This window comes from Rousettus aegyptiacus, unplaced genomic scaffold, assembly GCF_014176215.1.
Source record: "Rousettus aegyptiacus isolate mRouAeg1 unplaced genomic scaffold, mRouAeg1.p scaffold_m13_p_14, whole genome shotgun sequence".
Taxonomy (NCBI): Eukaryota; Metazoa; Chordata; class Mammalia; order Chiroptera; family Pteropodidae; genus Rousettus; species Rousettus aegyptiacus.
The window spans coordinates 5,162,689-5,187,625 of record NW_023416289.1 but is presented as its reverse complement, the minus strand read 5'-3'; the positions used below and the strand labels follow the sequence as shown (position 1 = coordinate 5,187,625).

Here is a 24,937-nt window from a genome sequence, read left to right as displayed (position 1 = left end):
CGAGGCATCCTTTAAGAACCTTTGGGTTGGAAAAAATGAAGAAGTCTGACAACGCCAAGTGTTGGAGAGGATGTAAAGGACTCGTATACATTTGTTGCTGGTAGGATTCTAAATCGCTCTATGCCTACCGTTTCGCAGGAGACGTGTACAAAGAACGTTCAGCTCGGCACATTCCGAGTGGTGGGAAGCCAGTCACTACTCAAACGTCGACAGAAAAATAAATAATTGTGCGACATAATGGAGAGGACGATAATATCATAGCAAAAACCAGTGGACCATAACTCCATGCTACGGTATGGATAGACTTTGCCAATATAATATTATGAGGAAGACGTAACTTCCAGAAGGCTACATACAGCAGGATGGTCTCTTAAGGTCAAAACGACAAAACCTAGACAATACGCCTTTAAGAAAAACATATTAGATGCAATTACTTTTCAGAAAAGCGAAGGAATGGCCAACTCAAGACTCAGGATGGAGCGAGGGAGGCCAAGTCATGGGAGAGAGGCCAAGGCAGAGCCCTGTGGGAGGAACCGAGTGGGGGCCTGCCAGGTGTTTACGCACCGTAAATAAACAAGTGTACGGATAAACAAAAAATAACCAGATGTACGTTGCACATGGTCCAACTGAAGAGGAAAGACTGTCACAAATCAAAGATTATGAATGATCCCGTGTACTTGGACTCAACAACAAAAAAGAAAGCTCTCCTCTTGGGACCGGTATGAAATGCACCTCGGAGGGCGTGGGCCTGTCAGGGCGGAGGGTGGATGGAGGCCGCTGAGGAGGGCGGGGCGCCAGTGTTTGCGTGAGGCTCCAGCCAAGCTGACCCTGGAAATGAAAACTGCCGTGCAGGTTCAGAACCTGTGGTCAGAGGTCAGAGGTTACGGGTGAGTCGTCACTGCGATGGGTTCGGGGACACGCCTGTGATGGAGCCTTGTTCACGTCCTCTCTCTGCGGTGGCCGGGCCTCAGTGCCCTCTCCCTGGGGTCTTTGCCAGGCCTGTGGGTGTCACCCCCCCAGGACAGACTCCCAGTTCCTGCACGTGGGGTTCTCAGACAGGACCAGCCCTGGCCCGCTGGACCCTGCCCAGGGGGAGGCTGGGTGTGTGCAGACAACCCTATTCCAGCTGGGAGTTCTGGTGCCACCCAGAGAGGCAGCTTGGTCACTGAACCCCGAGTCCTAGCCATCCTCTCTGCCAGCCGCTCTGAGGGGCGTCCAGAGGGAAGCGCTCGGAGACGGCTGAGCTGCCTGCCGCCGAGGCCAGGGCCCATGGGCCACAGGCTGGAGCAAGCACTTGTTCATTGAAAACATCTTCTCGAGGACCCCAAGGCTGGCACCTGTCGGTTGACTGACTTCATGACAGAACTAACTGCGACTGTCACTCACACGAAAGGCAGTCCCACTTCTCTGCGCTTCTGCTGGTGGAATCGGGGCTTTCGGGTCCCCACCCCAGCCCCCAGAACTATCATCCGTGCCTCGGGAAACTGGAGCCTGAAAGCTCCCCGATCAGGTGGTAGTCAGGCCGTTTCTAGCTGTCCCACGAGCTTGATTCTCTAAACCTCAGCTTTCTGTCTCTGTGACGGGGACAATCGTATTGCCTTTGCTCGGCTAAAAGGCGTCAGCGAGGGCCACGTGACATGATGGGGAACAAAGTGCTCATGAGACAGGAAGGTGAGACACGTTCGTACTAGAACATTAAGACCCCTGAGGGCAGGAACCACGTCTGACACCCCTACTGCTGATCCCCCAGGATCCAGGACAGCGCCTGACACACAGTAGGGGCTCCGCGAAAATACTCCTCGAGTGAATGAAGCATGAGAGATTAGAGTGAAAATGATGATGATGATAATTACCAACATTAATTGCATTTTGGCTGTGTGCCAGGACTAGATCACCGAAGCTTCTTCGCAACATCCCGGGGAGGAAGGTGCTGGTATTATGCGGGTGATTTCGTGGGATTCAGGGAACTTACTGATTTTCCCGAGGCCACACGGCTAGCGGAATAGGTCATTCCCCAAGTGACAGTGCCGTGAATTAGCAGGTTGAGAGAGGCTCACCGCTCGAAAGGGGAGCATGGGTGTGGCCTTAGTGCCTCAGAGGTCACCTCGAGAATCACCGGGTTTTGACACCCTTTTCACTCGTCAAGACTCCGATGTTAGAGTGGAAAATCACGAAACATAAGTTTCTAGTCAGGGGATAATCGGGTTCGTTTATCCGTTTGCTTCCTAAGTATGGACAGATCGAGGTCGCAGGACTGGGGAGTTCCCGGCGGGCGGGGCGGGGGGGGGGCGGGCTTGCTGTTATGCTTTGAGTTCTATGATTAAAAAACATCCACTTGTAACTTGTATAGTTAAAGACGCATTTCAATAAATAAAAAACTCCAGTGTGGCGGGGGCGGGGGAAGGTTGGGAATAGGTCACGGGTTGGACTCCTCTAAGCAACACGGCTTCCAAGACTGCACGGCCCGCCAGGCTGCAGCTCTCCAGGGCTTGGCTGATTACAAGAGATGAACAGCAGCCTCGGCCTTCCCAGGGCACGCAGGCCAATGAGCTTGATCCCCAGCTGTGGTGGGGGGGGGGGCAGGGGGGGTGCGCGGGGAAGTATTTGCCTTTGCAGTTGGCAGCGTCTCCCAGCCTCTGAGCCTTCCCCAGGAGAGACTCATTATGCAGTTTGGTCACATGCCCTATGCATTTTAATGAATGAGTCAGGGGACAGACTCGATTTGAAAGAGGCATTGCAGCTCTCAGGCTGGGTGAAGGGCTCTCAAGGGATGCTCTCGCAGGAAAGAGAAGAAGGAAGCTATTTCCATTTAGGAATAAAAAGGAAAGAAGGAAGCAGGAAGGAAGGAGGGGGGGAATGGAAGGAAGGAAGGAAGGAAGGAAGGAAGGAAGGAAGGAAGGAAGGAAGGAAGGAAGGAAAGAGAGAAGGAAAGAAGGAAGGGAGGAAGAAAGGGAGGGAGGGGAGAAAGTTGCAGGAAGAACAGCCCAGAGCTCAGAAAACAGCCAGGAACAGACACAGCTCGCTAGAGACGCCCTCACTCCATTGCTCGCCACTTATTTACTCCAAACACTGAGTGCTTTTTAAGAGCCGGGCACCACACCAAGCATGGGAGTCACAAATGAGTCCTTGCCCAAAAGGAGTTTGCATATAACTAAATCATGCTGGTCGCATTACAGTAACTACAACAGGCGTGGGATGTGGGAGGCGGGGCGGCGCCCATCCCTCCCCCCCACTGAGGGTCCAGGGCTGCCACCCCTCGAGCATGTCCTGCGTACCAGACATGGGGTGAGTGAGCCACAGTTACTACCTCCTAGGATCGTGGCAGTGACTGCAGGGGGCAGACCCTGTTCCTGCCGTATTTTTCACAGATGAGGAAACTGAAGCCGAGAGAGCAACTTGCCCAAGGTCACGCAGAGATGTGAACTCAGGGCTGTCCGACTGCAGGGCTCCTCCTGGCAGCTCAGAGGGATGCTGTCAGCCAACTACAGGACGGGGAATGCTGGAGAAGGCCTTTCCCTTCCCAGGCTTCCTTCCAAGAACACTCTGAACCCCCAGGAGGAAGAGGTTGGTGCTCATCCAGATGTAGTCCGTGCCAACCGGCCTGGGAGCGGATCCGAAACCTCGCTGAGGGGGCCGTGTGTGTGTGTGTGTGTGTGTGTGTGAGAGAGAGAGAGCCGGACAGCTGGGGGGCAGTCAGGAGAGGAAGGAAGCTCAGCTTCACCGCGGTCAGCTGGGGTGGTGTGTCTGTTCCCAGCCTCCACACCACAAAACACAGGGGAGCAGATGCTCAGCAAACGGGTGTGTGGGAGTGAGACTCACCCTTCGATGGCAGGTCGTGTCACTGGATTACTCAACAAAGCCACCTCGGCTTTGAACTTTGAGCCAGACTCTGCTGGAACAGGGCATGGGGGGGGGTTGGGGGTGCGGGCGACAGTGGGGGGGGGCGGGGGTGGGGGGCGCGGAGTGGCACTCACCACTGCGAAGAGGATGTCTGGCATCCCCGCCCCCAAGCGGGAGAGCACAACCTGGGAAGGAGCCAAGAACTGAAAAGCCACCGCACACCCACGCTCTCATAAATTTTTACAGCTGGAGAGAAAGAGAGGCACACAAGCACAGCGGGACTCAGGGGCCGGGGCGTCGCGCCGGAGAGGAAAGCGAGGCCACCTGCCACGAACCTGGACGGCGCGCAGCAAGGGCCCGCTTTCCTGGGCCATCACCACTCCGTGCCAGGGCCGTCACGTACATTACCCCTTTGAATGCCCGCCGCCTCCTCGTGAGAAAGCCACTGCTCTGTTCTGCCGCATTCGCCCAAGAAGAGGCTGCTCTAACTTGCCAAGGTCACATGCTTTCCCGGGCTTCTGGTTTGCAGCAGGACAGACTTTCCCTAAACACACTTTCTGTCTCTTCTCTCACTGCCCGTGGCGATAGGATGACTTATCGGATTGGAAACCCGTGGGAAAGCTGTCCACAGGGCTGTGCTCTGCTCCTTCCTTCTTCCCGGCTCAGTGAGGAAGCCAGTTTTGCCCCCACGCTCAGCTACATCCTCCACTCGGCTCCGGTGATAATTAAGGTGGTACCCTGGCTCTCTGCCATTCCTTTGTCTCTTTATCGACATGTTCAGAGCCTGGACGTGGCACAGGGGTGCCGTTTTGGGGAATGCTTTCGGAGATCCCGCCACTCCCACTGAGGAGGACCCTGGGAACGCGGGCCAAACCCGTCCCCTGTGACCCAGGGATTCTGCTCTCCCTCTCCATCTTGGCAAAGGACGCTCTTGGCTCCAGGACCCATCTCTCTGGGAGACGTCAGCCCTGCATCTAGCACTGCTTCCCCCCACCCCCCACCCCACCCCCCATTTTCATAGACTGACATTTCATTCTGGGACGAGGAAGACGAATTCTTGTACCCAGCTTCTCAGTGTAAAGGGACTCAGTCAGTCACGAGGGTGTCCCTGGGGTGGGGGTGGCAGGCAATGTCCTGGCTTATGTTCTAGTCCTATCCCTTGCTGCCTGCCAGGCCATCAACCATGGGTACCTGACCCACCAGGCTACTGCTAGTCTAGACAGCTTACTCTGGAGCAAACGTGAGACGCTGGCCCAGATCCCACGTCGGGCCCTGAATCCACACCCGATGTACCCGTTTCCGGTCCCCATGGGTCTGCCCGGGGGCCTCTCTGCGGGACTACAGGACAAGCCCACGTGACCCCACTGAGAGGCTGTGAGCAAGTCTTTACCTGCTCTGTGCTTCGACGTCCCCACCTGTGACATGGGAACGTGATACCTGCACTCCCGTCCATCCCACAGGACTGTTACAAGATTAACTATGTAGGACGTATTTGAAAAAACACGAAAAACGCTCTGTGAGATACAAGGGAATTATCACTACACGAGCATCGATAATGCACCCAGAGACGTACTAAGTGTTTACAGCGAGCATCTTCAGCTTGGTCCCCGGTACGGACCCACCTTCACTTCAGTGACCGCGCCCAACGTCCCCCATAATTTAAGTGTACCTCATTCTTCTGGACCGCAGCGATTGCTTCGGGAATGGTCACGGGATCCGCCCGAGGCCCACGAGACCTCTGCTGGGCCTTTTGAGAAAGACATTCTCTTTGGAGATCCTGAAAGGTTACAGGGGCTACAACGGACATGGTCGACTCCTTACCACGGGAACCCAAAAGTAAAGCTGAATTACAAAAGGCGGGGCCGAGAAGGAGGGAGAGACCAAGTCCTGATGCTGACCTCTGAACCCCAAATCCAGCCATGTCCGCCTGTGAGATTGTGATTTCTATTAAGATATGTGTATTGGGTGTTTGTCCACAATTCCTGGTCCAAGCTCCCTTTTTTGGAGGGGAAGGAGGGAAGGTGCCTTTTGTTATGTTAATAAGGTGACTAGGAAAGCACCTGAGCCTGGGGCCAGGAGAACCAATCACGTGATCAGGGGGTTGGAACTTTCAGTCCTACTCCCTGACCTTCGGGGAGAAGGGAGGGGCTGGAGACTATGATTAAATTCAATCCCCAATGGCCAACGGTTTAATCCATCGCGCCTGTGCCTTCGGAATGGAGCCTCTATAAAAACCCAAAAGGAGCAGGTTCGGAGTTGGCGAACACAGAGAGACGTAGGGGGGAGGGGCATGCTCTGAGACAGTGAGGCAGCCCCGGGCCTTTCCCCACACCTTGCCCTATGGTCTCTTCCATCTATTGTTCCTGAGTCACAGCCTTTTCCAATAGATCAGTGATCTGATCCAGTAAGTAAACCATTTCTCTGAGCTCTGTGAGCCACTCCAGCAATTTAATCAAACCCACGGTGGGGATCGTGGGAACCTCTGAGGATAGCTGATCAGTCAGATGCACAGGGGACAACCTGGACTTCCGATTGGCATCTGAAGTTTGGGGGTGGGGGGGTGGGGAGTCTTATAGGACTGAGCCCTTAACCTGTAGGATCTGACACTTTCTCTGGGTAGATGGTGTCAGGACCAAGCTGAATTTTAGCACACTCAGCTGGTGCCACAGAGAACTCCTTGGGGGTATGGAACACCCCTCACTTCTCTCCCAAGTCAGAAATTAGGTACATAACCCTCTTACCACTCCTGGACTCTTCAGCTTAAGGCGAGCCCTCACATTCCCTTTCTGGTCCAAGGCATCTTAGGTTGGATTTTCCATCCCTTGCTACCAAGAGAATCCTACTGGGTACAGCATTTGCTCACTCATCCTTTTCCACCGAGGTGAGAACTGTAACCCCCACTTTACAGGCGAGGAAGAGAAAGGTGGGGGCACGGAGAAGCTGTGCGATGTAAGCAGTGGAGGCGGGATGTGAATCCACTCCCCAAGGACTTGGGAAGAGACCTGAGTCTCCTACTCACAGCCCCTGCCGGGAGGAGAGCACCCCGATTCTGCTACAGCCCGTGGTCCAGGGAGGGCCATCACTCACTGGCGGTCTCTGATCCATGTGCCCTCTTCCTGGAAGAAAAGCACCAGTCGGAGGAGGCACCAAGTCCATTCTTGACGTCGAGAGGCTGGAGGGCTCGGAATGGTCCAGTATCTCCTCTTCCTTCTGAGGACTGGTGTTTCAGGGTCCACTTGTTCGAGTTTTGCTCTTTTCTCGGACGATTCTGGGCTCTGATAAAATGCATCTCCTACACATCGTCTCAGGCCTCCCGGGTCTCACAACTCGAGCAGCTATCGGCCATGAGTTTTGTAGGCATAACGGCTTTGAGAGGGGTTTGGGGGCGCCGGTGGATGGTGGGGATGGTGGATGTGGCACTCTCGAAAGGGAAAAGGGACATCCGAAGGGTTGGGTAAGTTTCATTTGGTCGAGTGGGCAAGTCGGCCACTGTGAGTTTGAAAACGGGGTAAAACAATACGATTATCTGGGATTTGCTTCAAAATAACACAGGGAGGGAGAAGGTGGGTAGAGATAAGACGAAATAAGACTCGCTTGAGTCGATCATTGTCGAAGCCAGGTTATTAGTGCAGGAGGGTTTATCCTGTCTACTTGAGCACATGTTTGAAATTTCCCATAGTGACTTTTTTAAAAGTACGATGAATAATTTAAAACACATGTTTTATGCTTTACTCATTGCAAAGCCCTTTACACACAAGTTGCACGCGCATCGCAAATGTTTTTTCCCCAGTTTCAAGATGGTGAAACTGAGGCTCGAGGAGGTTGTTCAGGGGGGATTGAGAGTTGACCCTGGGTCTTCCAACTCCCGTGCTCCAAGGTCAGCCTGGGGCAGAGGGCGGCAGAGGCAGGGATGGGGCGACCAGGTGGGCCAATCCTGTCTATTTCCAAGACTCGCCTGGAGGCAGCCGAGCCCGACTGGTGTGGCAGAGACTCCAGCGGGCCCCAGGGAGTCATGAGCGCCCGGTGGTAAGCTCCCAGCCACCGACTCCGCGTGCTCCTTGGTGGTTAAGAAAACACTGAGTCTAGCTCAGCAGGCTCTGGACTCGTTCATGGGCATCCTGAGAACTGCTGCCTGAACATGTGGGTCTGATCAAGGGAGACCCACGTGGGCTTCCCTGCCCCCTTTCCCATAACTGTTTCCTCCCTCCCCTTGAAGCTCTGTGCGTGCGGCTGGTCTTTCCTCCCCAACATATGGATTCCCGGCTCCGATTTCAGACGCAAACGCTCCTCTGCTATAAACTCCCCAAAGCTCTCAATTTCCTTTTTCCATTGCTCATTCTTTCCTATAGTGTATGAAAAAGCCTCTCTTAGCTCTGTTCCAATTTCCTTGTTTATGAACGAAGGGCAAGGAGAACAGATATTTCAGTGATCGAGGTGACACGAGGCCCGCTTCTTTCCTTAGAGGAGGACACACCTCGAGAACCTGGGAGATCGAAGCCTACCGGGTACGAAAACGAGTCACAGGAAAGCCTCGATTCCCGCCCCAAACGCTCATCCCGCAGGAAGCCTGATCCACTGCCATCTGCTTCCCTTAGCTGACTGAGATGTCCTTTCTGAAAGTCACTAATGCAAGAGAAAAAAGGAGAGTCGCGGGCACGGTTCCCAGAGGTTACTGCCGGAGCGCGAGTGTGTCATCTGGGAAAGGACGGACAGGTCTTTGCCTGCTCCGTAGCCCATGTCCTTGTTTTTCTCCATGATAAGGGCAACTTACCTCTTAAAGACAGAGAGCATGCGGCCCTCGGCACTGAAATGCTGAACAAATCAGCATTAGCTGAGGGCAGGAAGGAAAGAGAGCTTATGGCGTCACCAAGGGCCTAAGGGGCAGGGGATGCTCGCCCAGGCAGAAGTCACAGAGCTTCAGGGGCCTTCAAGCACCACCCCCAAAATATAACTGGCCTAAGAGGGGCAGGTAAGACGCGAAAAGACAGCTCGCAGTGGCCTCCCAGCAGTAATGGGTGTTGGGAGCGGGGACTGGAGACAGCGAGTCCTCTCCGAGCGACTCACCACCGGCTGATCACCGTCGCGACAGAACGCGACCCCTGTGCTGCCAGATCATCCGCTTTTTTTTCCAAAGAAGTGGAGATCTGGATTTTACACGAAGTCTTCTAACGCGGGAATGGGTTAGATAAAAAAGATCGCAAAGGTCGGCATCGTGAGCTCAATAAAATCTGTCTAGCGGTCAAGGTGCAAGCCCGCTCGGGGTCTCCACAGGTGCCGGGTGGCGGGGGGAGCTGGGGGGCCAGGCGGGAAGCCACAGCGAGGAGGGCCGTGAAGTGCGTGGGACCGCTCGCTGTCCCCGGGCTCGTAAACACTGTCGGGCCTCTGCCGCTTATCCCCCTGTGTCTGCTGCCAGTTGGGTCATCGCCAACGGCCCTCCCATCCCCTTCGGAAATTCTCTCTGAGGCCAGTTCTTGCGGCCACTCGGGAACTTTTTCCCTGGGTAAGGCAAGTTGTCAGCTCAGCCCCTGGCTACACCTTCCCAACGATTTGAAATCCACCCGCCCACAGAAGAACCAAGCAACCCCCGCTTCCTTTCTTGTCATAGTCAACAGAATCATGACTAGTCACTTGAGGAGCTGTTCATCACGCCCCAAAACATACTGTGCTTCAAGGACAGCTTCTGTTCCTCAACTCTGTGACAGACACGAGAGGGAAACTAAGGCATAGAGCTGCGAGCTACTTGCCGAAAGACAATGAGCTGGCCGAAACCACGCGGTAAGCTATCTTTAAAAGTCCAGGTGTCTTCTTCAATTGTGTATAATAAAGATAAGCAGAATTTCCTTACAATGGGATGGTGCAATCGAGGGCAGAGAGAGATGAGGAAAGATTTTAGGCAAAGGTATGATCCTCAAATCTTCCCCCTGGCATTGTCTTTAATCTGCCAGTTTGATTCTTTTTTTTTTTTTTTTTTTCTTGCAATTCCCTTCAGACGGGGAAAGAGAAAGAAGAGCGGGAGGAGACAAGAGGAGGCGTTTCAGGACAAGGCCAAGCGCCTCGCGCAAGCCATGATCCTCCGCCGGAGGGTGTGGACGTGACTCTTCGGGCGTGTAAGTATTTGCGGGCGTGTAAGTATTTGCGCGCTTCGCGAAAATGCAAGCCATTTTGGTAGAAGGAGAGGTGGTGTTTCTACGTTCCAGTAAATGCAACGCGCTCCTCCTTAGGGAACCTCGATGACCAGTCTCTCTCCCATCTTCCCCGCACGCTACTGCCATACATTTACTCAATATATATTTATGGAGCACCTTTTCTCAGTACCTGGCACTGTAATATGCACTGAAGTTGTATCAACGGACCAAAGACTCCATCCTGAACCTCGGGGCCGGGGGGGGGGGGGGGGGTGGATGGTCACAGTTTAAGAGGGAAGCAGACGAGTGAATGGGAAACTGCAGTTTGAGGGGTAAGCACTCGGCTGGGGAAGTGGATCAGGACACGGGGAGGAGGAGGCGTAACCTGCAAGGCCGAGGGGGAGGAGTGGGGAAGCGGATTCTGGAAGAGGCGCGGTCTACGCTGAGATCTGGAAGATGAGTTGGGATCGGACATGGAGGAGCGGGAGGTGAGCGTTTCGGGCAGAGGAAACAGCGCAGACAGACGAGGATCTGCAGGTCGGCTCCGCTAGCCCCTGATGGAAATCTGCTCTCTGAGCTAAGGCAAGTTCTGTCCCGGGGAGGACTTCAGGGGAATTCTGGAAACAAGCACGGGGCTTTTGAAACGAGAAGCAACAGGCCCAAAATGGAGTCACTTGTGCTAAGCCCCACGTCTGCAAACCAAGACTTGACTGTGGGTTTCGGCCTCTCGCAGGAACGTGACCTTGAACCGGTCAACCTGGAACCGCCCGGTCAGCACCCATGAGGTCACCTGCCTGACAGAGCCCCGTCCTTCCCCCAGAGGAAGGGACCTTGCTCGTGACAGTCTCTTTTTTTGTTGAAAAGCTCCTTCTTGCTCCCTCGCCTGCCCGTGACAGCCTTCCTTCCGCTTTATGCAGTACCTCAGAGGTCTCTCCTGCTTTCTCAATGGGCTGCTGCCCGATTCCGGAATCATCTAATAGAGCCAATCAGATCTTCCAATTTACTGAGCTGATGTGTTTTGTTTTTCTCAACAGGACCAACCCGATAGTCACTTTAAAGCTCTTCTGTCCTTAGGGTACTCAGGATACGGGAGAACTAAGGGTTCAGAGGACACCCTGGAATACACAGTCCCTCCTTCTGATAAAGGACATAATAGACACTGAGGATAAAGCGTGCAATCTGAGATAAACTGGCTCCTACATTATAATTTATAGAAGACAAAGAACATCCATATCTTTATCCGCTCTCTCTGTCTCTCTCTCTCTCTCTCTCTACACACACGCGCGCGCGCACATACACACACACTTGCCTGGTGATCTAGGCAGGGCATTGAGAGTTTTTATGTTACATTTTACAGAGGAAGAAAGGGAAGCTCAAAGAAGAAAAGCATCTGAGGCCATTGGCTCCTTCATTCTTTCATTCATTTATTCACCGACTTAGCAAACATTAACCGAGCACTCGCTGTTGGCAAGCTGGTGCTAAGCGCTGGGCAGGTCACTGTGAAGAACGCAGGCCCTGTTCTCGCTGCCCGTAGCAGCCAGGGTGCACAGCCATCGCTCAGTCCCAACCTCAGTGCCCACCGACCTGCGGGCTGCATCACGCTGTTCCTGGTGCAGTGTGCCAGAGGGCGGGTGTTTACTACCCCACGGTCTGGCCGAGCAAACATACCATCAAAGAAAACAACAGCATAGTTGCCATGCAACTGTATCTTCAAGACAAGATGCAGGCCCAGCTTTTCCCTTGCGTTTAGAAACTGTACCCACCAAAGATCATCCCCGGGCCTGGTTTCTTTGAGTCACTGAGAGACGTCCCATTCCACCTCTACCGCCTACTCTAGCCTAAAGTGAGTGCCGGCTGTTAAACCCTCACCTTGTGCAAATCTTCCCTCTAAACAGTCTTACGCAAGTAGGGATGGGATAAAAGTTCTTTCAAAGCAAAAGGGGGAAAGACTGACGGGGGCAGGGAGAGCAGGGAGTGAGCAAGGGAAGACGAGAGACACACCAGCCCGGCTTCGCCTCCTGGACGGCTGTGCGGCCAGCCAAATGCACCCAAGGTCTGAGAGGACTGGCACAACCCACCCAGACAGACATCCCTCCACGACGCTCAGTGTCGGTGTGGTGTGGCTCCCGGAGCCGGGAGCCCAAGCGATGTTATTTCCTGGGGCAGAGCAAGTCACAAAGGATGAAAGCTGATGACTGAATGTCTGGGGCAGGGTGGGAGGCCCTGCCAGGAGGTGGGGGTGGAGCGGTGGAGAGGGAGGAGGGGTGGGGACTTGGCTGGCTCTGCACAGACAAATCTCTTCATTTTTCCAGACTGGAAAAAGCTGTTTGGGCTGTGCACATTTGCACAGAGTCACGGTATTTACTACGCTTCCTGGCTCAACAGATTTCTTTTTGCCATTCAGTCAAACGCAGCTTGTATTTTTCATAGCCAGAGCTGAACAGACCGTGGGGGCTCTTCCCCCACGCTGTGTTCAAAACCACATCACGAATAACTCCAAAGGCCCAGCTCACAAGGGCAGCAGAAGTGTGTGGGGGGGGGGAGGGGAGAGCATGTTTAGAGATAAAGACCCATGTTTAGAGAAAGTGTCTCCTCCTGAGAGGTGTTTGATGACACTCCTCATTTCTCCAACGTACACCGTTTTTTGAGCAGCCGTAAGTACAAACGGATTACTGCGCTTTGCGCTACTGATGGCGGTGTGAGTGGGGTGCAGGGGAGTGAGATAATTTTTTTAAGTGCTCGCTTACCAATAATTTTTTTAAAATCTCTTCTTGCCAAAGTGTGTCTATCCAGAGTTCAGTACCAGAAGCATTTCTGTCCAGATGTCGGTTAGAAAGTTATCTGTTGAACCACTGTGTGCTAAGACATCAGTTCAATCCAACACACATTAAGTGAGCGTTTACTATGTGCAAGGTACAGTGTTAGGCGTGCAAGTGTCCATGCTGGCCACAACGTAATGCACACTTTCCATTTTTAATAGAAAATGGTCTGTGTATTCGATGGCCTCCCAGCCCACGGTGGGATCTAGGTACCAGGGATGGGCCAGGGCAGGAAGGAAGGAGAGGGGTGTACTTTCCCAAGCCCCTTCATATGATACACCTAAGCTCCCACATGTGTAATGCCAGCCAAACCACCACACCGAAAATGTACTACTCATCAAATCTTGCTCAAATAACACGAGAGTCAGAGAGTGAGAGCCTCCTCTTTGGAAATGACATGAGCATGCATCCAGGCGACCTCTGACCTCTCAGTCCAGGAGAAGAATAAACAAACAGACATCCTGCTGAGCAAGGTTAACATCACCTGATACAATGGAATAGTCTCTAATCCCTTCCTCTTCTTGGGTTGGCAAGGCACTAAGTCATCTTGCATGGAAGAGAGAGGAGAGAGAGGGGCCCACATGGACTTCTCGAACCTGCTTCTGAGCCAGGAGCCCTGGGCCGTAAGAGGGGTGGAGGCGGGTGATGGAAGCAGCGGGGGAACCAGGGGACCAAGGGAGTCGGGAGAGCTAGGAATTCTGTACAGTCCGCGCTGCCTCTGCCAGATGTAGCTTGATGTTTTTCTTTTTCTTTTTTTCTTTTAAAAGACTATTATGAGTTTCCTTTCCAAAGTGGAAATGCAGGGATGAAAAAATGAGTTTCAGTTGCTATGGAAATAAGAGTTGGCTGGGACCTGCAGGAGCAGCAGCTGGAATAGAACAAGTGGCCCTGTGACAGAGGGGACTTCCGGCCGGGGATAAGACAACAACGGGCTTTCGCAGGGAGGAGGAGGAGGAAAGGAGACAGAAAAGGAGACAGACCGTGTCTCCAGACACTGAAGCCTATGCATTTCGCAGACATCTGGAGTGGTACAGAATGCTGTGTGTGTGTGTACGTGTGCGTGTGCATATGTGTGTGTGTTGCACGTACGTCCCCGCTGGCCAAAAACACAAGAAGCAAAATAAATCCAACGCTTGAAAAAGAATGGAGTTACTACACGGGTGACCCTGAGGTCAAGAAAGCCCCAAGACCGTGCGTCGCATGACAGAAGAGGAGAGAAGCCTGCCGTTTAGAAGCCATTGGGCGCTGGGGGAAATGGCCCTCGGACTCTGCTCCCTCTCACGCGGCTCCTCGAACTGAAGCTGGCGTGGGCCAGAAACACAGCCGACAAAATCCCCACAAGCTGAACACGACTGTGGGTGGGAGCTACTCTACTTCATCTACACCTCTGGGTTGCTCTTCTGTTCCAAGTGGAAAGTCCCCATGACCCTGGGGCTCTGGAGTCTTCTTCTACCTTGAAGATTGGAAAGGGTCTAACGTTGTGAGCATCGCATTCTGGGGCAACGCTTCGATGAGGCCGAGGGTGACATCATCATTTTGCTGGATCTGTCAGTAGGGCCCGTCTGAGGGGAGATGATGCTATTCTCACTCCTACCCCACTAAGAGAAACCACCAGGTCCTTCATTCTCATCATAGTGGGAGCGAGGAAACAGGGAGGCTTCGCATTCATGAAAGGACTGAAAGTTAGGTTTTGACTCCACACAATCCTATCAACATTCACATATGCCATCGCTGAGAAACACGGAGAGAGTCATACAGTTTAAACTGACCAACATTCTAGTATCTCATTTTTTATTTCTTTTGTCTTATTTTATATTTATATAGTTTATATATAGTTACATAGTTATAACTTGCATATATGTAGTTCATATTTTTTCATCACATCGGGAGCCTCGAAAAGTGGAAGTGAGTATCAAAGAATAAAATATCTACGAATAAATTTAACCAAAGAGGTATAGGAGCAGGACACCGAAAACTGCAAAGCATTGCTGAACGAAATTAAAGAAGATGCAAATAAATGGAAAGGCATCCCATGTTCATGGATTGGAAGACAATATAAGACGTCGATACTACTCAAAGCGATGAACAGATTCAATGCAATCTGTATCCCACTGACTTTTTTTTTTTTTTTTTTTGCAGAACTAGAAAAATCCATACTAAAATGCATATGGAATCTCAAGAAATTCTAAAGAGCCAAAAGACTCTTGAAAAGAAGAATGAAGCTGGAGGACTCAAACTTTATGATTTCAACACTTACTGCAAAGGTACAGTAATCAAAACAGTGTACTATTGGTATACGGACAGACATATAGACCAGCGGAACAGAATAGAGAACCTAGAAAGATATTCTCACATATATGGTCAAATGACTCTCAACAGGGAGCCCAAGGCACTCAACAGGAAAAGGACAGCCTTTCAACAAATGGTGTCAGGGAGCCTGGACATCCATGTGCAAAAGAATGGAGCTGGACCCTTATTTTATGCTATATTCACAAATTACCTAAAATGGACAAAGGACTGAAATGTAAGATCTAAAACTATAAACTCTTATGAGACTACACCGAGGAAACAAATCCTCATAACGCTAATTTTGGCAATGATTTTTTGGATATGACAACCAAAAGCACAGGTAACGAAAGAAAAAGTAAGTAGATTGAACTTCGTCAAAATTTAAGGCGTCCAAAGAACACTATCAACAGAGTGAAAAGGTGAAATGGGAAATAATATTTGCAAATCATATATATCTGATAAGGAATGAATACCCAGGATATATAAAGAACTCAATATCGAAAGAACAACCCAATTAAAAAAATGGGCAAAGAACTTAATAGACACTTCTCCAAAGAAGATATACAAAAGGCCAATAAGCACATGGAAAGATGCCTACCTTCACTAGTTATTAGGAAAATGCAACTCAAAATCACAAAGAGCCCCTTTTTTGAATGGCTATTATTAACACACACACGCACGCACGCACGCACGCACGCACACACAAGCAAAACAAAACAAAACCAGAAAATAACAAATGTTGGCAAGGATAAGGATGTGGGGAAATAGAAACTTTTGTGTATTGCCGATGGGAATGCAAAAACGGTGTAGCCACGGTGAAACATGATATGGTACTTGCTCAAAAAAATAAAATATAGAATTATCTTTTGATCCAGTATCTCTACTTTGGCGTGTACGCTCAAAAGAATTAAAAAGCAAGGATATTTGTACACCCACGTTCATGGCAGTATTAGTCACAACAGCCACAGGTGGAAGCAACCCCAATGTTCATCGAGATGAATGGAAAAATGAAATGCTGTACATGCACGCGACAGAATATCATTCAGACTTAGAAAGGAAGGAAATTCTGGCGCACGCAACAGCACGGATCAAACTTAAACACGTCGTACCGAGTGACATAAGCCAGTCCCAAAAGGACAAGGACTGTACGATTCCCTGTATATAAGGTGCCTCAAAGAGCCGAGATCACAGAAGCAGTAAGGAGAACGGTGGCCGTCAGAAGCTAGAGGGAAGGAGGGAATGGGGAGGAAGTGAAAATTAATTAAACAGTTATGCCCACTGTTTAATGAGCATAGAGTTTCCGTTTAGGGTGATGAGAAAGTTCTGGAGATCGGTGGCGGCGATGGTTATACAGCAGTGGAAATGCGCTTACTGCCGCGAAACTGTACGTTTAAACCTGGTCCAAATGGCAAATTTCATCACGGTACATTTTACCACAACTAACACACACACACACACACACACACACACACTATACATGGACGTGACCAGCCTCTTGACCTCAGAAGTGTTCTACCCTCACAGTCTCTCCAGCTGGGCCCAGTCGGCACCCAGGATCTGGCCTTTCCCCAACTTCCTTTGTCTTGTCAAAACTTACCACAGGTGCCAACAAGATCACAGGCTGGGGGGGAAGGCGGGGAGGGGGGCGGGGTGCGCACATGCAGATGGGATGGAAAGATGGGGGAAGATGAGAACCGTTGGGGAGCACGGCACTCCTTGCTCCGATTGGTGCAGGGTCCACAGTGACGGGGCTGCGAGGCACGAGGGGGCACAAGAGGAGGCCAGGCGACTTCTCGACTTCTCGCTCGGCGGTCGGGCGATGCGGCAGAGGAAGTGGCTGTGTCAGGGGCCTGAGGGAGCGAGGATGTGCAGATGTGGACCTGGTGGAGGGCACGTTAGGTGGGTGATTTGTTTGGCTGGAGGGTATAGTGTGGCTCAAAGGCAGAAGTCGGGAGAGAATCCTGGTTCGGCAAGGGACAGCAGGAGGCCGTGGAGAAGGTGACATGGGGCACAGACATCTACCGCACCAGCCTGTCACCCTGGAAGGTAAATATTGTTGAGGCGAACTCGGCCTTGATTCATAACCTTCTGGATCCAGAAGGGACCGAATGCCAAACGAACAATAATGACTACTCCTATTTACAGAGTCACCAAGTGCGTCTTGTTCCACGACCCTAGGTGGCAGGTAGCCCAGCTCCATTTCCAGTTGCGAAAACTGAGGCCCAAGTGGTTAAGCAACTTGCCAGGAGCACATGGTGGCCAGGAACGGGTCGAGCCGGGGTACGAACCCAGGCCTACGTGGGCCTCGATGCCGACACATACAAGAAATAGCTCAGGGGCTAGATTAAAAACACAGATTCCATTCCTGGTGGGCAAAGCTGGAGTAATTTGAGCATCAAAAAATAAAGTACTGTTGGATCACAACCAGGGTATAAAATAAAATCCATGAGTCCATACCATTATGAATAAAAAGATATAAATAAAATGGGAGTGAGAGAAAAGCCAAATCTCTCAGGCAGGATTTCAAATAAATGGTGTGGATAGCCATCCTAAACGTGGGGGATTAGAACTCCCCACGCCCTTGAGCGCGGGCTGCACACAGTGACTTCCTTCCAAAAGCACAGTACGTACGGATCAGGGAATTACAGTGACTTTACAGTGGAGGCATCTGACAAACACGACCTCGAGCCAGGTGATCGAGGTATCGGCGGTGGCCAGTCACGTGGACACGGTGTGAGGAACATGGGACATTACTTTCTCTCCAAAACCCATAACCCCAGGCCAATCGTGAGAAGACTATCAGACAAATTCCATTCGTGGGCTTATCTGTACTAACCCTGACCAATACTCCCCAGAACCGTCGAGGTCATCAAAACCAAGAAAACTCTGATACGCCTGTCACAGCCAACGGGAGCCTAAGGAGACATGAAAACTAAATGTCAGCTGCTATCCTGGATGGGATCCTGGAACAGAAAAAGGACCTTAGGTAACACTGAGGACATCTAAATAAACTGTGGACTTTAGTTACTAATAATAACATATCGATATTGGTTGGTTAGTGTCGCTGATAGGAGACATTGGGTATGGGGTGTACGGGAACACTCCGTTATCATTGTCTCCATTCTTCTGTAAATCTAAACTATTCTAAAAAAAAAAAAAAAAAAAAAAAGTCTATTGAAGATCAGTTTCTGGGTGGACCCCCAGAACCCCGGCGCTGTCTGTGGTATGCACTCGCACGGGTCTAAGAGAGCTGTGGATGAATCCGGCCCTGCTCCCTGAAGCAACAGATTCAGCGCTATCTGCCGGCACCGAGGACCCTGCCTGCCTCTCCTCCGTCGGACTCTCTGAGGAGTCCCCGAGACTGGTGACCTTCCGAGTGTGAGAACTACATCTCCCGTCAGCCTCAGCGTCCCCCGAGCACGACGCCCACTTTTCCCCTTGGGGAGCCTCCCTCAGTGGCCCTAGCTGCCCCGGGTTCTCTACATGCACTTGATCTTCCTTTTAGATAAGTCCAAGTTCTTTATACAGGTGGGAAGAGAGCCCATGAACAAAACGCACATTTTTTTTTAAGGCTGGCAAAAGGTCTGTTTCCTCCAAAATCACAAGACTCGTAGCTCTCCACTTAAGCATAACCAATGCTCGTAACAGCCTACTGAGGGATTTGTTGGGTTTAGTGTCTAAGCCTTCCCCTCCTGCCCCACACTCTCAGGCAGCCCTGCACCCCAGACCCTAGGCGCAGCAGAGTGAAACGGTATCAACAGTTTAAAATGGTGACGCTGCCAATTCTCTAATGGGTGGGTGGGTGGGTGGGGGACCCAACATCCTAACAAACTGCTTCTTGGTTGCAAAAAGTTGTTCCTGGGAGGTACACAGCAAGTCACCCCAAAATGCAGAGAGAGTATATCAGTGGCATGTACGTACCACGTCTGCGATTATTGACCTGCAAAAATCCTTAAGGACAGGGCAGGACAAAGTAGGAAGAGCAAGGCCTGGACATCAACTCGAGACTTGACGATGGGGAAAAAAGACAATTGGATTTGCATAAGCCGAAGGGAGGACTATCAGGCAGAGAGAAACAGCGATGTGCGAGGAGCTTAGAAAGAGCAGTACTGACGGGCCAGTCCGTGAGCGTCTGCCAAGCCAGCGAGAGCTCTGGGAGCCGTGCGCAGCGCAGCTTGCTCAGAGGCTTGGCCAGGGCTCCCCACAACATTCTCCTGATAAGGATCTCAAGGTGGGTGCAGGGAGCAGTAGGAGGCAAAGGTGCAGTAATTGACTGGGCACGTCTGCCCTGACCACAGGATTGGGGAGCTGAGCCTGCGATGCTGCCATTCTGGACCCTCGCGTCCCTTAGAAGATTCAAACCCTTAGCATCTTGGCTATTGCAATCGCTCATCGTGCCCACCCTGTTCTGATTCTATAAACACCAAGCTCCTAACTAGAATTTGGCTTTCCATGTGGACCTTCCTGCAGGGGAAAGGATGTGCTGACAAGCTGACATAAAGTTTCCAGGCCGTTTCACAGTGCTTGTCCCTTTGTGATTTAATAGATTTGTGGTCTGGCTTCCTCACCAGGCTCCTGTGAATTTGGTCAGGCCGTCCCTCTCAGGCTGATTAGCAACACGTGCATTGAAGGAGCGCCCTCCCCGGCCTGCCAAGAAGGCCATCGCCAGCCTCCGGCGTCCTGTGATGCTGGCCTGAAGGGTTCTCTCTGCATGACCAGCCTCCCTCTGGACACCACACTATCTGGCTGCTATTTGCAATCACTCTGACCACAGCTATTTACCCCGAGCTTAGAATGAGCTGTGGGAGGCCCTGCAAAAAAAAAAAAAAGTGCTAGAGCAACAAAAGTAACTTTATAAGTTCTGTTGAATAAAAAAGAACAAGGAAGAGAGAGGCCCTGCACTTGGGGGGAAGGTGGCAAGAACGCACCAAAGGAACTGGCGATGCTTCATCCAGAGCAGAGAAGATCCGGGAGGGCCACCAGGTTCCTGTCACCAAATATCCGAAGGGACCGTAGTGATGAAAAGGAAAACCGGACCACCGAGGGGCAGTCGATACAGGGAGACAGATTTCAGCTAGCTCAAAAAGAAGAATCCGTGAAGGTAGTTTTGCTCTAAGATCAGTAATTCGAATGCCATCTTCACCTATCTTTTCTTTTCTTAAACGTTTATGGGAAACAGCATGATCCTGCAGAAACCCGGGAGCGGGGAACCCCTGGGTTCATTTGCCGGTTCTGCCATTTACTAGCTAGATACGTTTCGGCAAGTTACTTAACTTCCTCCCAATGTCCGTAGCTAATAATTATACCTGCCTCAAATAGTATTCAACCCATGAGGTTGTGGTGAGGAGTAATTATATTATACAGGTAAAGCGCTTAGAACAGCACTCGTCATTATTTTTTTTATTATAGTCTCATACCGCCTTTACTATTTTTTTTAAGTAGACACAATATTCCTATGAATTTATTGTTTTTCAACTTTGTATCGCTACTGTAAATGAAAAGCCAGCAACATTTGCCGTGTATGGGTGGAAACTGTAAAAATAAACATGAAACGAAACAATGACATTACATTTTAGCTACTGTTGCCCGTTCCATGCCCTGAATCGAGGACCGCAGTCACTTCCATAAAAAGGAAGACAGCGAGTGTTACAAGAACATTCTAGTACTTCATGGAGGCTTCTTTTGTTGTCAGTATTCAGAAGGAAGAGTCTGGCAAGTTCGAGGAAGCGAAAGGTAGGTGAGGCTGGAGCGGAGGACTGCTGAGGGGGCAGGGCGAGATGGGAAGGGGAACACCTGCCCTGAGACTTCACGTGCCTTGCCGCGCGGAGTCACTCCACGAGGGTCTCTGCGGGGTGAGGAGCACATTATGGAAAGCAATTGGAAACACTTTGTAGCCCCTCTTTGTAGCGCCACCACCCCCACCTCCCAACCCTGCAGGTCACCTGCTGTCTCCAGAAGCAGAAGCACTGGCTGCCTGTGCCTCAGTGTAAAACAGGTCAGGAGAGAGAGAGAGAGGGAGTGTGGGAAGGAGGGAGGGAGAGGGAGAGGGAGGGGGGGGGAGAGAGAGAGAGAGAGAGAGAGAGAAAGAGAGAGAGAGAGAGAGAGAGAATGTGTGTAGCAACTCTCCACCAGTGAGGGACGGGAGGTGGGGAAATAGCCCAGCTTCCTTGCCTCTCTGGGGGACACACGGTCTCTCCAAGGATCCTCAGCAGGACTGAGCCCAGTTGGAGACTCACTCATCTCCACATCCTTTCCTGGCTGTCCTCTCTTCCCCGGTTCCCTTCCCTCCCACTGGGCTTTCTGGGATCACCTCCCAGATAAATTCCTGGCACCCAAATCCTCGTCTCATGATCTGCTTCTGGGGAAACCCCAACTATGGAATGAGCTGCCTGGCGAGGCAGTTTCATTTTCTTGGGGCACTCAACAAATGGCTGAGAACATTCGATGAGATTCCGGGGCTCAGGGAAGGATTCAACGAGATGGGCACTTCGTATCCTCCTGACCCTCAGGTCCTCGCCTCTACATCAAGTCAGCCAACAACAGCCCGTGGACCACAGCCTGCTCCATGCCTGGGTTTGGACAGCCTGCGAGCTCAGAATGATTTTTTACATGTTGAAGCGGTTGGGGAAAAAAATGGAAAGGACAGTCATCATTTTGTGACCTAGAGAAATGATATAAAATCCAAATTTCGGTGTCTGTCGATAAAGTTTTATTGGGACCCAGTTACACTGCTTGTTTCTATCCATCGAGGGCTGTTTCACACTACGATGGCAGCGTCTGCATCTGGAAGCACACGGGTCACAAAGCTCAGGGCGTGTACTATCTGGCCCCTTACAGAAACAAGTTTGCTGAGCCCCGTCTGAGACCATTTTCCTGCAGGGACAAGAGGCAGACTGAGAGCTGGTGCCCCACGAATGGGGAGCCCCAATACCAGACTTAGTATTTCTGGCACTTTGGATCCACCCTTCACATATCCTTTTTCTGCATTTTTGCGACCATCCTCACTATTCCTTCTGCCCTCTACGGGTATCCAGGACTCTTCCGCTGAGGCATTAAATGTGTTTATACCGGAAATATTGTTACTTTTAAAAAGACGTGAGAACTCTTCTTCCCCACCCTTGGCCCACCGTCCGGGTGGATTCGTCTATCTGCCTGATGGCTTCTGCAGCCACTTAGCTACTCATTCCTCCCCAAACCAAACCGAACCTCCAGCCCAGGACCATGTCCCGAGATCCCTGACCCACACTCAACTGTCCGTTCCACATTACATTAAAACGGGGGCAGGGCTGCTGCTTACCGGCGGTCTAGCTACGGGAGAGTCATTTCAGTGCGTGGAGCATCAGTTTCACCATCTGTCACAGGAGGAAACCATCCTGCCCAGCCTGCGGCGAGGATTACTGTGCTAACTGGATGAAACCGGAGCTGCCCACAGCACACGGTGCCACCTGGCACCGGCCTCTCTCTCCAGCGTATTGTCGTCTTACTGCACCTCTGCCCCCGCCACACTCCGGGCGCACTGGCTCTCCTCGAGTGCCCTGACTCTGCCAAGCTTGTGGCTGGCTACCTCCGGGCCTTTGCATGTGCTTCTACAGAAACACGTTTCTCTCATCCCGCCCCTGTCTGGCTGCTCCTTGACCTTTCTGACCCCCCAGCGCAAGCCAGGCCCTTTCCGTCAGCCTCTCCAGCTTTCCCTGCGTGGGCGGGAACAGCTAGGGCGAGTCTCGAGTCTCATTACCTGCCGTGAACGTGGAATCCGCAAATCGGGAATCACTGCTCTAAGGGGAAATATAGGGCCAGGTTCCTGTGAGCCTCTGGCCGCATGTCCATCAACAGATCAATACCTAACCTTGTTTTATGTGTGCTTCTGGGTAAGGACACCTTACTTCACACATATCGTTGATTCGGTCACTTCGAACTCGTAGCTGACGTGACGACAACTCACGCCCGAACGAAACCTCCTGAACACACATTCCTCCGTAAGGCACATCACAGCCTTTTGGTGCACGAGGACGCTAGACGGCGCTACGCTTGGGGGGAGATTTTAAACATCAAAATCACCATAAAGTACAGAAACGCAAAAAAAAAAAAAAAAAAAAAAAAAAACGGGGCACCAAACAGACCACAAGGACACCTGTGCACAGCGAGCGAGCTGAAACAAGAAGCGACCTCAGCCGGCGACATGTGTGACTCAAATTTTTTTTTGCCCCGAATGACTGTGAAAAGCGCTGCGACTCTGGATGTGGGGGTTTCAGACACACTTCAGCCGAGTCAGAGAAGGAGTAAATACGGAAATCCGCGGATGCAGAGGACGCACTCTTCTTTCTCGTCATTTCTCCCATTCCCCGGAGTGTGAGTTTACCGAGGCCTGGGTTACCCGCTGCACCATCTGATCTCTAGCACCTGACAAACGGCCTCCGGCACGTATCAGACGCTCAACGATGATGATCGATGCGTTTTCGATGAACGCATGAGTCGCCCTGGAGAAAGTGCTTCTTTGCCAGCAGTGATAGCCAGGGCGTGCAGAGAGCACCCCGCATGCGCGAGCCTGCCGCGTGCCCCGTGCTCCCTGCGTTCCCTCAGTCAACAAGAGAAACACAGACTTCAACCGAACTTTTGTATATGGCTCTGGAGTCCCACTGCCTGGATTCGAACACGGGATCTGCCTCTTATTATTGTATAACGTTGAGCAAATCCCTTGGCCTCTCGGAGCCCCGGCTCCATCAGCTGTCCAAGGCGGTAACTAGAGTCCCTTGTGGGTTGTGGCGAGGACTCCGTGGAAGGCAGTTAGCACAGTGTCTGGCACCCGCACACCCTAAGCAAAACATTACCTTTTACTGTTGATAACTCCCACGGCAACTCTGAGTTTCATACTATCATGCCCACTTCGCGGATGAGAAAACTGAGGTTAGGGGTGGTTCCCTGGTTTAATGAGTTCTCGGCAGTCACACATAAGGAGGGGCTGGCCCTTGAACTTCTGTGGGGCCAGGGTGGGGAGGAACCGCCCCCCCACACACACAGACTCCCTCATGAGTCCTCTCATACCCCACACTGTGTCTGCTCCCTGCCCACTTTCCAGTTCAGTCCTTTGGGAAGCAGCCCTATTGCGAGGGAGGTCGTTGGTTGATCTTGGGTTGGACAGTTCCGAGGCCCCCGAGATATTTCCTGCTTAAAAGGCACATTAAAGGAGGAGAAGAATTGGCATTCTGTCCTGCCACAAACCCCCCTGGGGTTTTCTCCAGCCCTTTACAAGGGTCCTCAAACTTGGCAGCTCTTTGCCATCTCCTGGAAGCTTTTAAATATCCAGATGCCCGGGCCCAGAGCCAGACCACCTACGTCTGAGTCTCTGCGGGGTGCAACTGGGGCATCAGCATTTTTTTTTTTTTAATGCTCTCCAAGCGATTGCAATGTGCAGCCAAGTTTGAGAAAGGCTGTTTGGCCCTTATCAGCACTCCGCTCCAACGCCGAGGTCGCTCTGGCGACAGGAACACTTTTCTCCTTTTAGGACACGCTGTTCTGGGCTTCGGGCATGCTTTCCCGAGGACGTTTGTCTGCGAGCGACCTGGTGCTCCGCTCTGCCCCTAGGCCCGGCTCGGAGACCGCGGGTCTCCGGGTCCCCGTCCGCCACCACACGTGTGGCCGCCCCGACTTTTCGGGCTGCGTCCGTCCAGCGCCGCAGGGCTCGGCGGCCGCCGCCGCGCGGCCCACCCCCGACCACGGAGGCTCGCGGGGGGTCGCCAGGGGCTCAGGAATCCTACCTTGGCCGCCGGCGCTGCCCTGCCGTGCCCGGAATCCGCAGGCTCGGGTCCGATCTGCCGCCGGGCTCCGCTCGCCGCCTTCCCGGGCGCCGAGAGGCCCCGGCTGGAG

General features: G+C 52.0%; 1 protein-coding gene across 1 annotated transcript in view; it reads right to left on the bottom strand.

Moving 5' to 3' along the window:
• The window catches only part of CHD9 (chromodomain helicase DNA binding protein 9), a 158,486-nt gene extending 133,564 nt beyond the window's left edge, over positions 1–24,922 (bottom strand). The window contains exon 1 of the mRNA XM_016142394.2: positions 24,829–24,922. The gene's annotated coding sequence lies outside the window, so the exon portion shown is untranslated. The remainder of the gene's footprint in view (positions 1–24,828) is intronic.
• Positions 24,923–24,937: the final 15 nt, after the last annotated feature.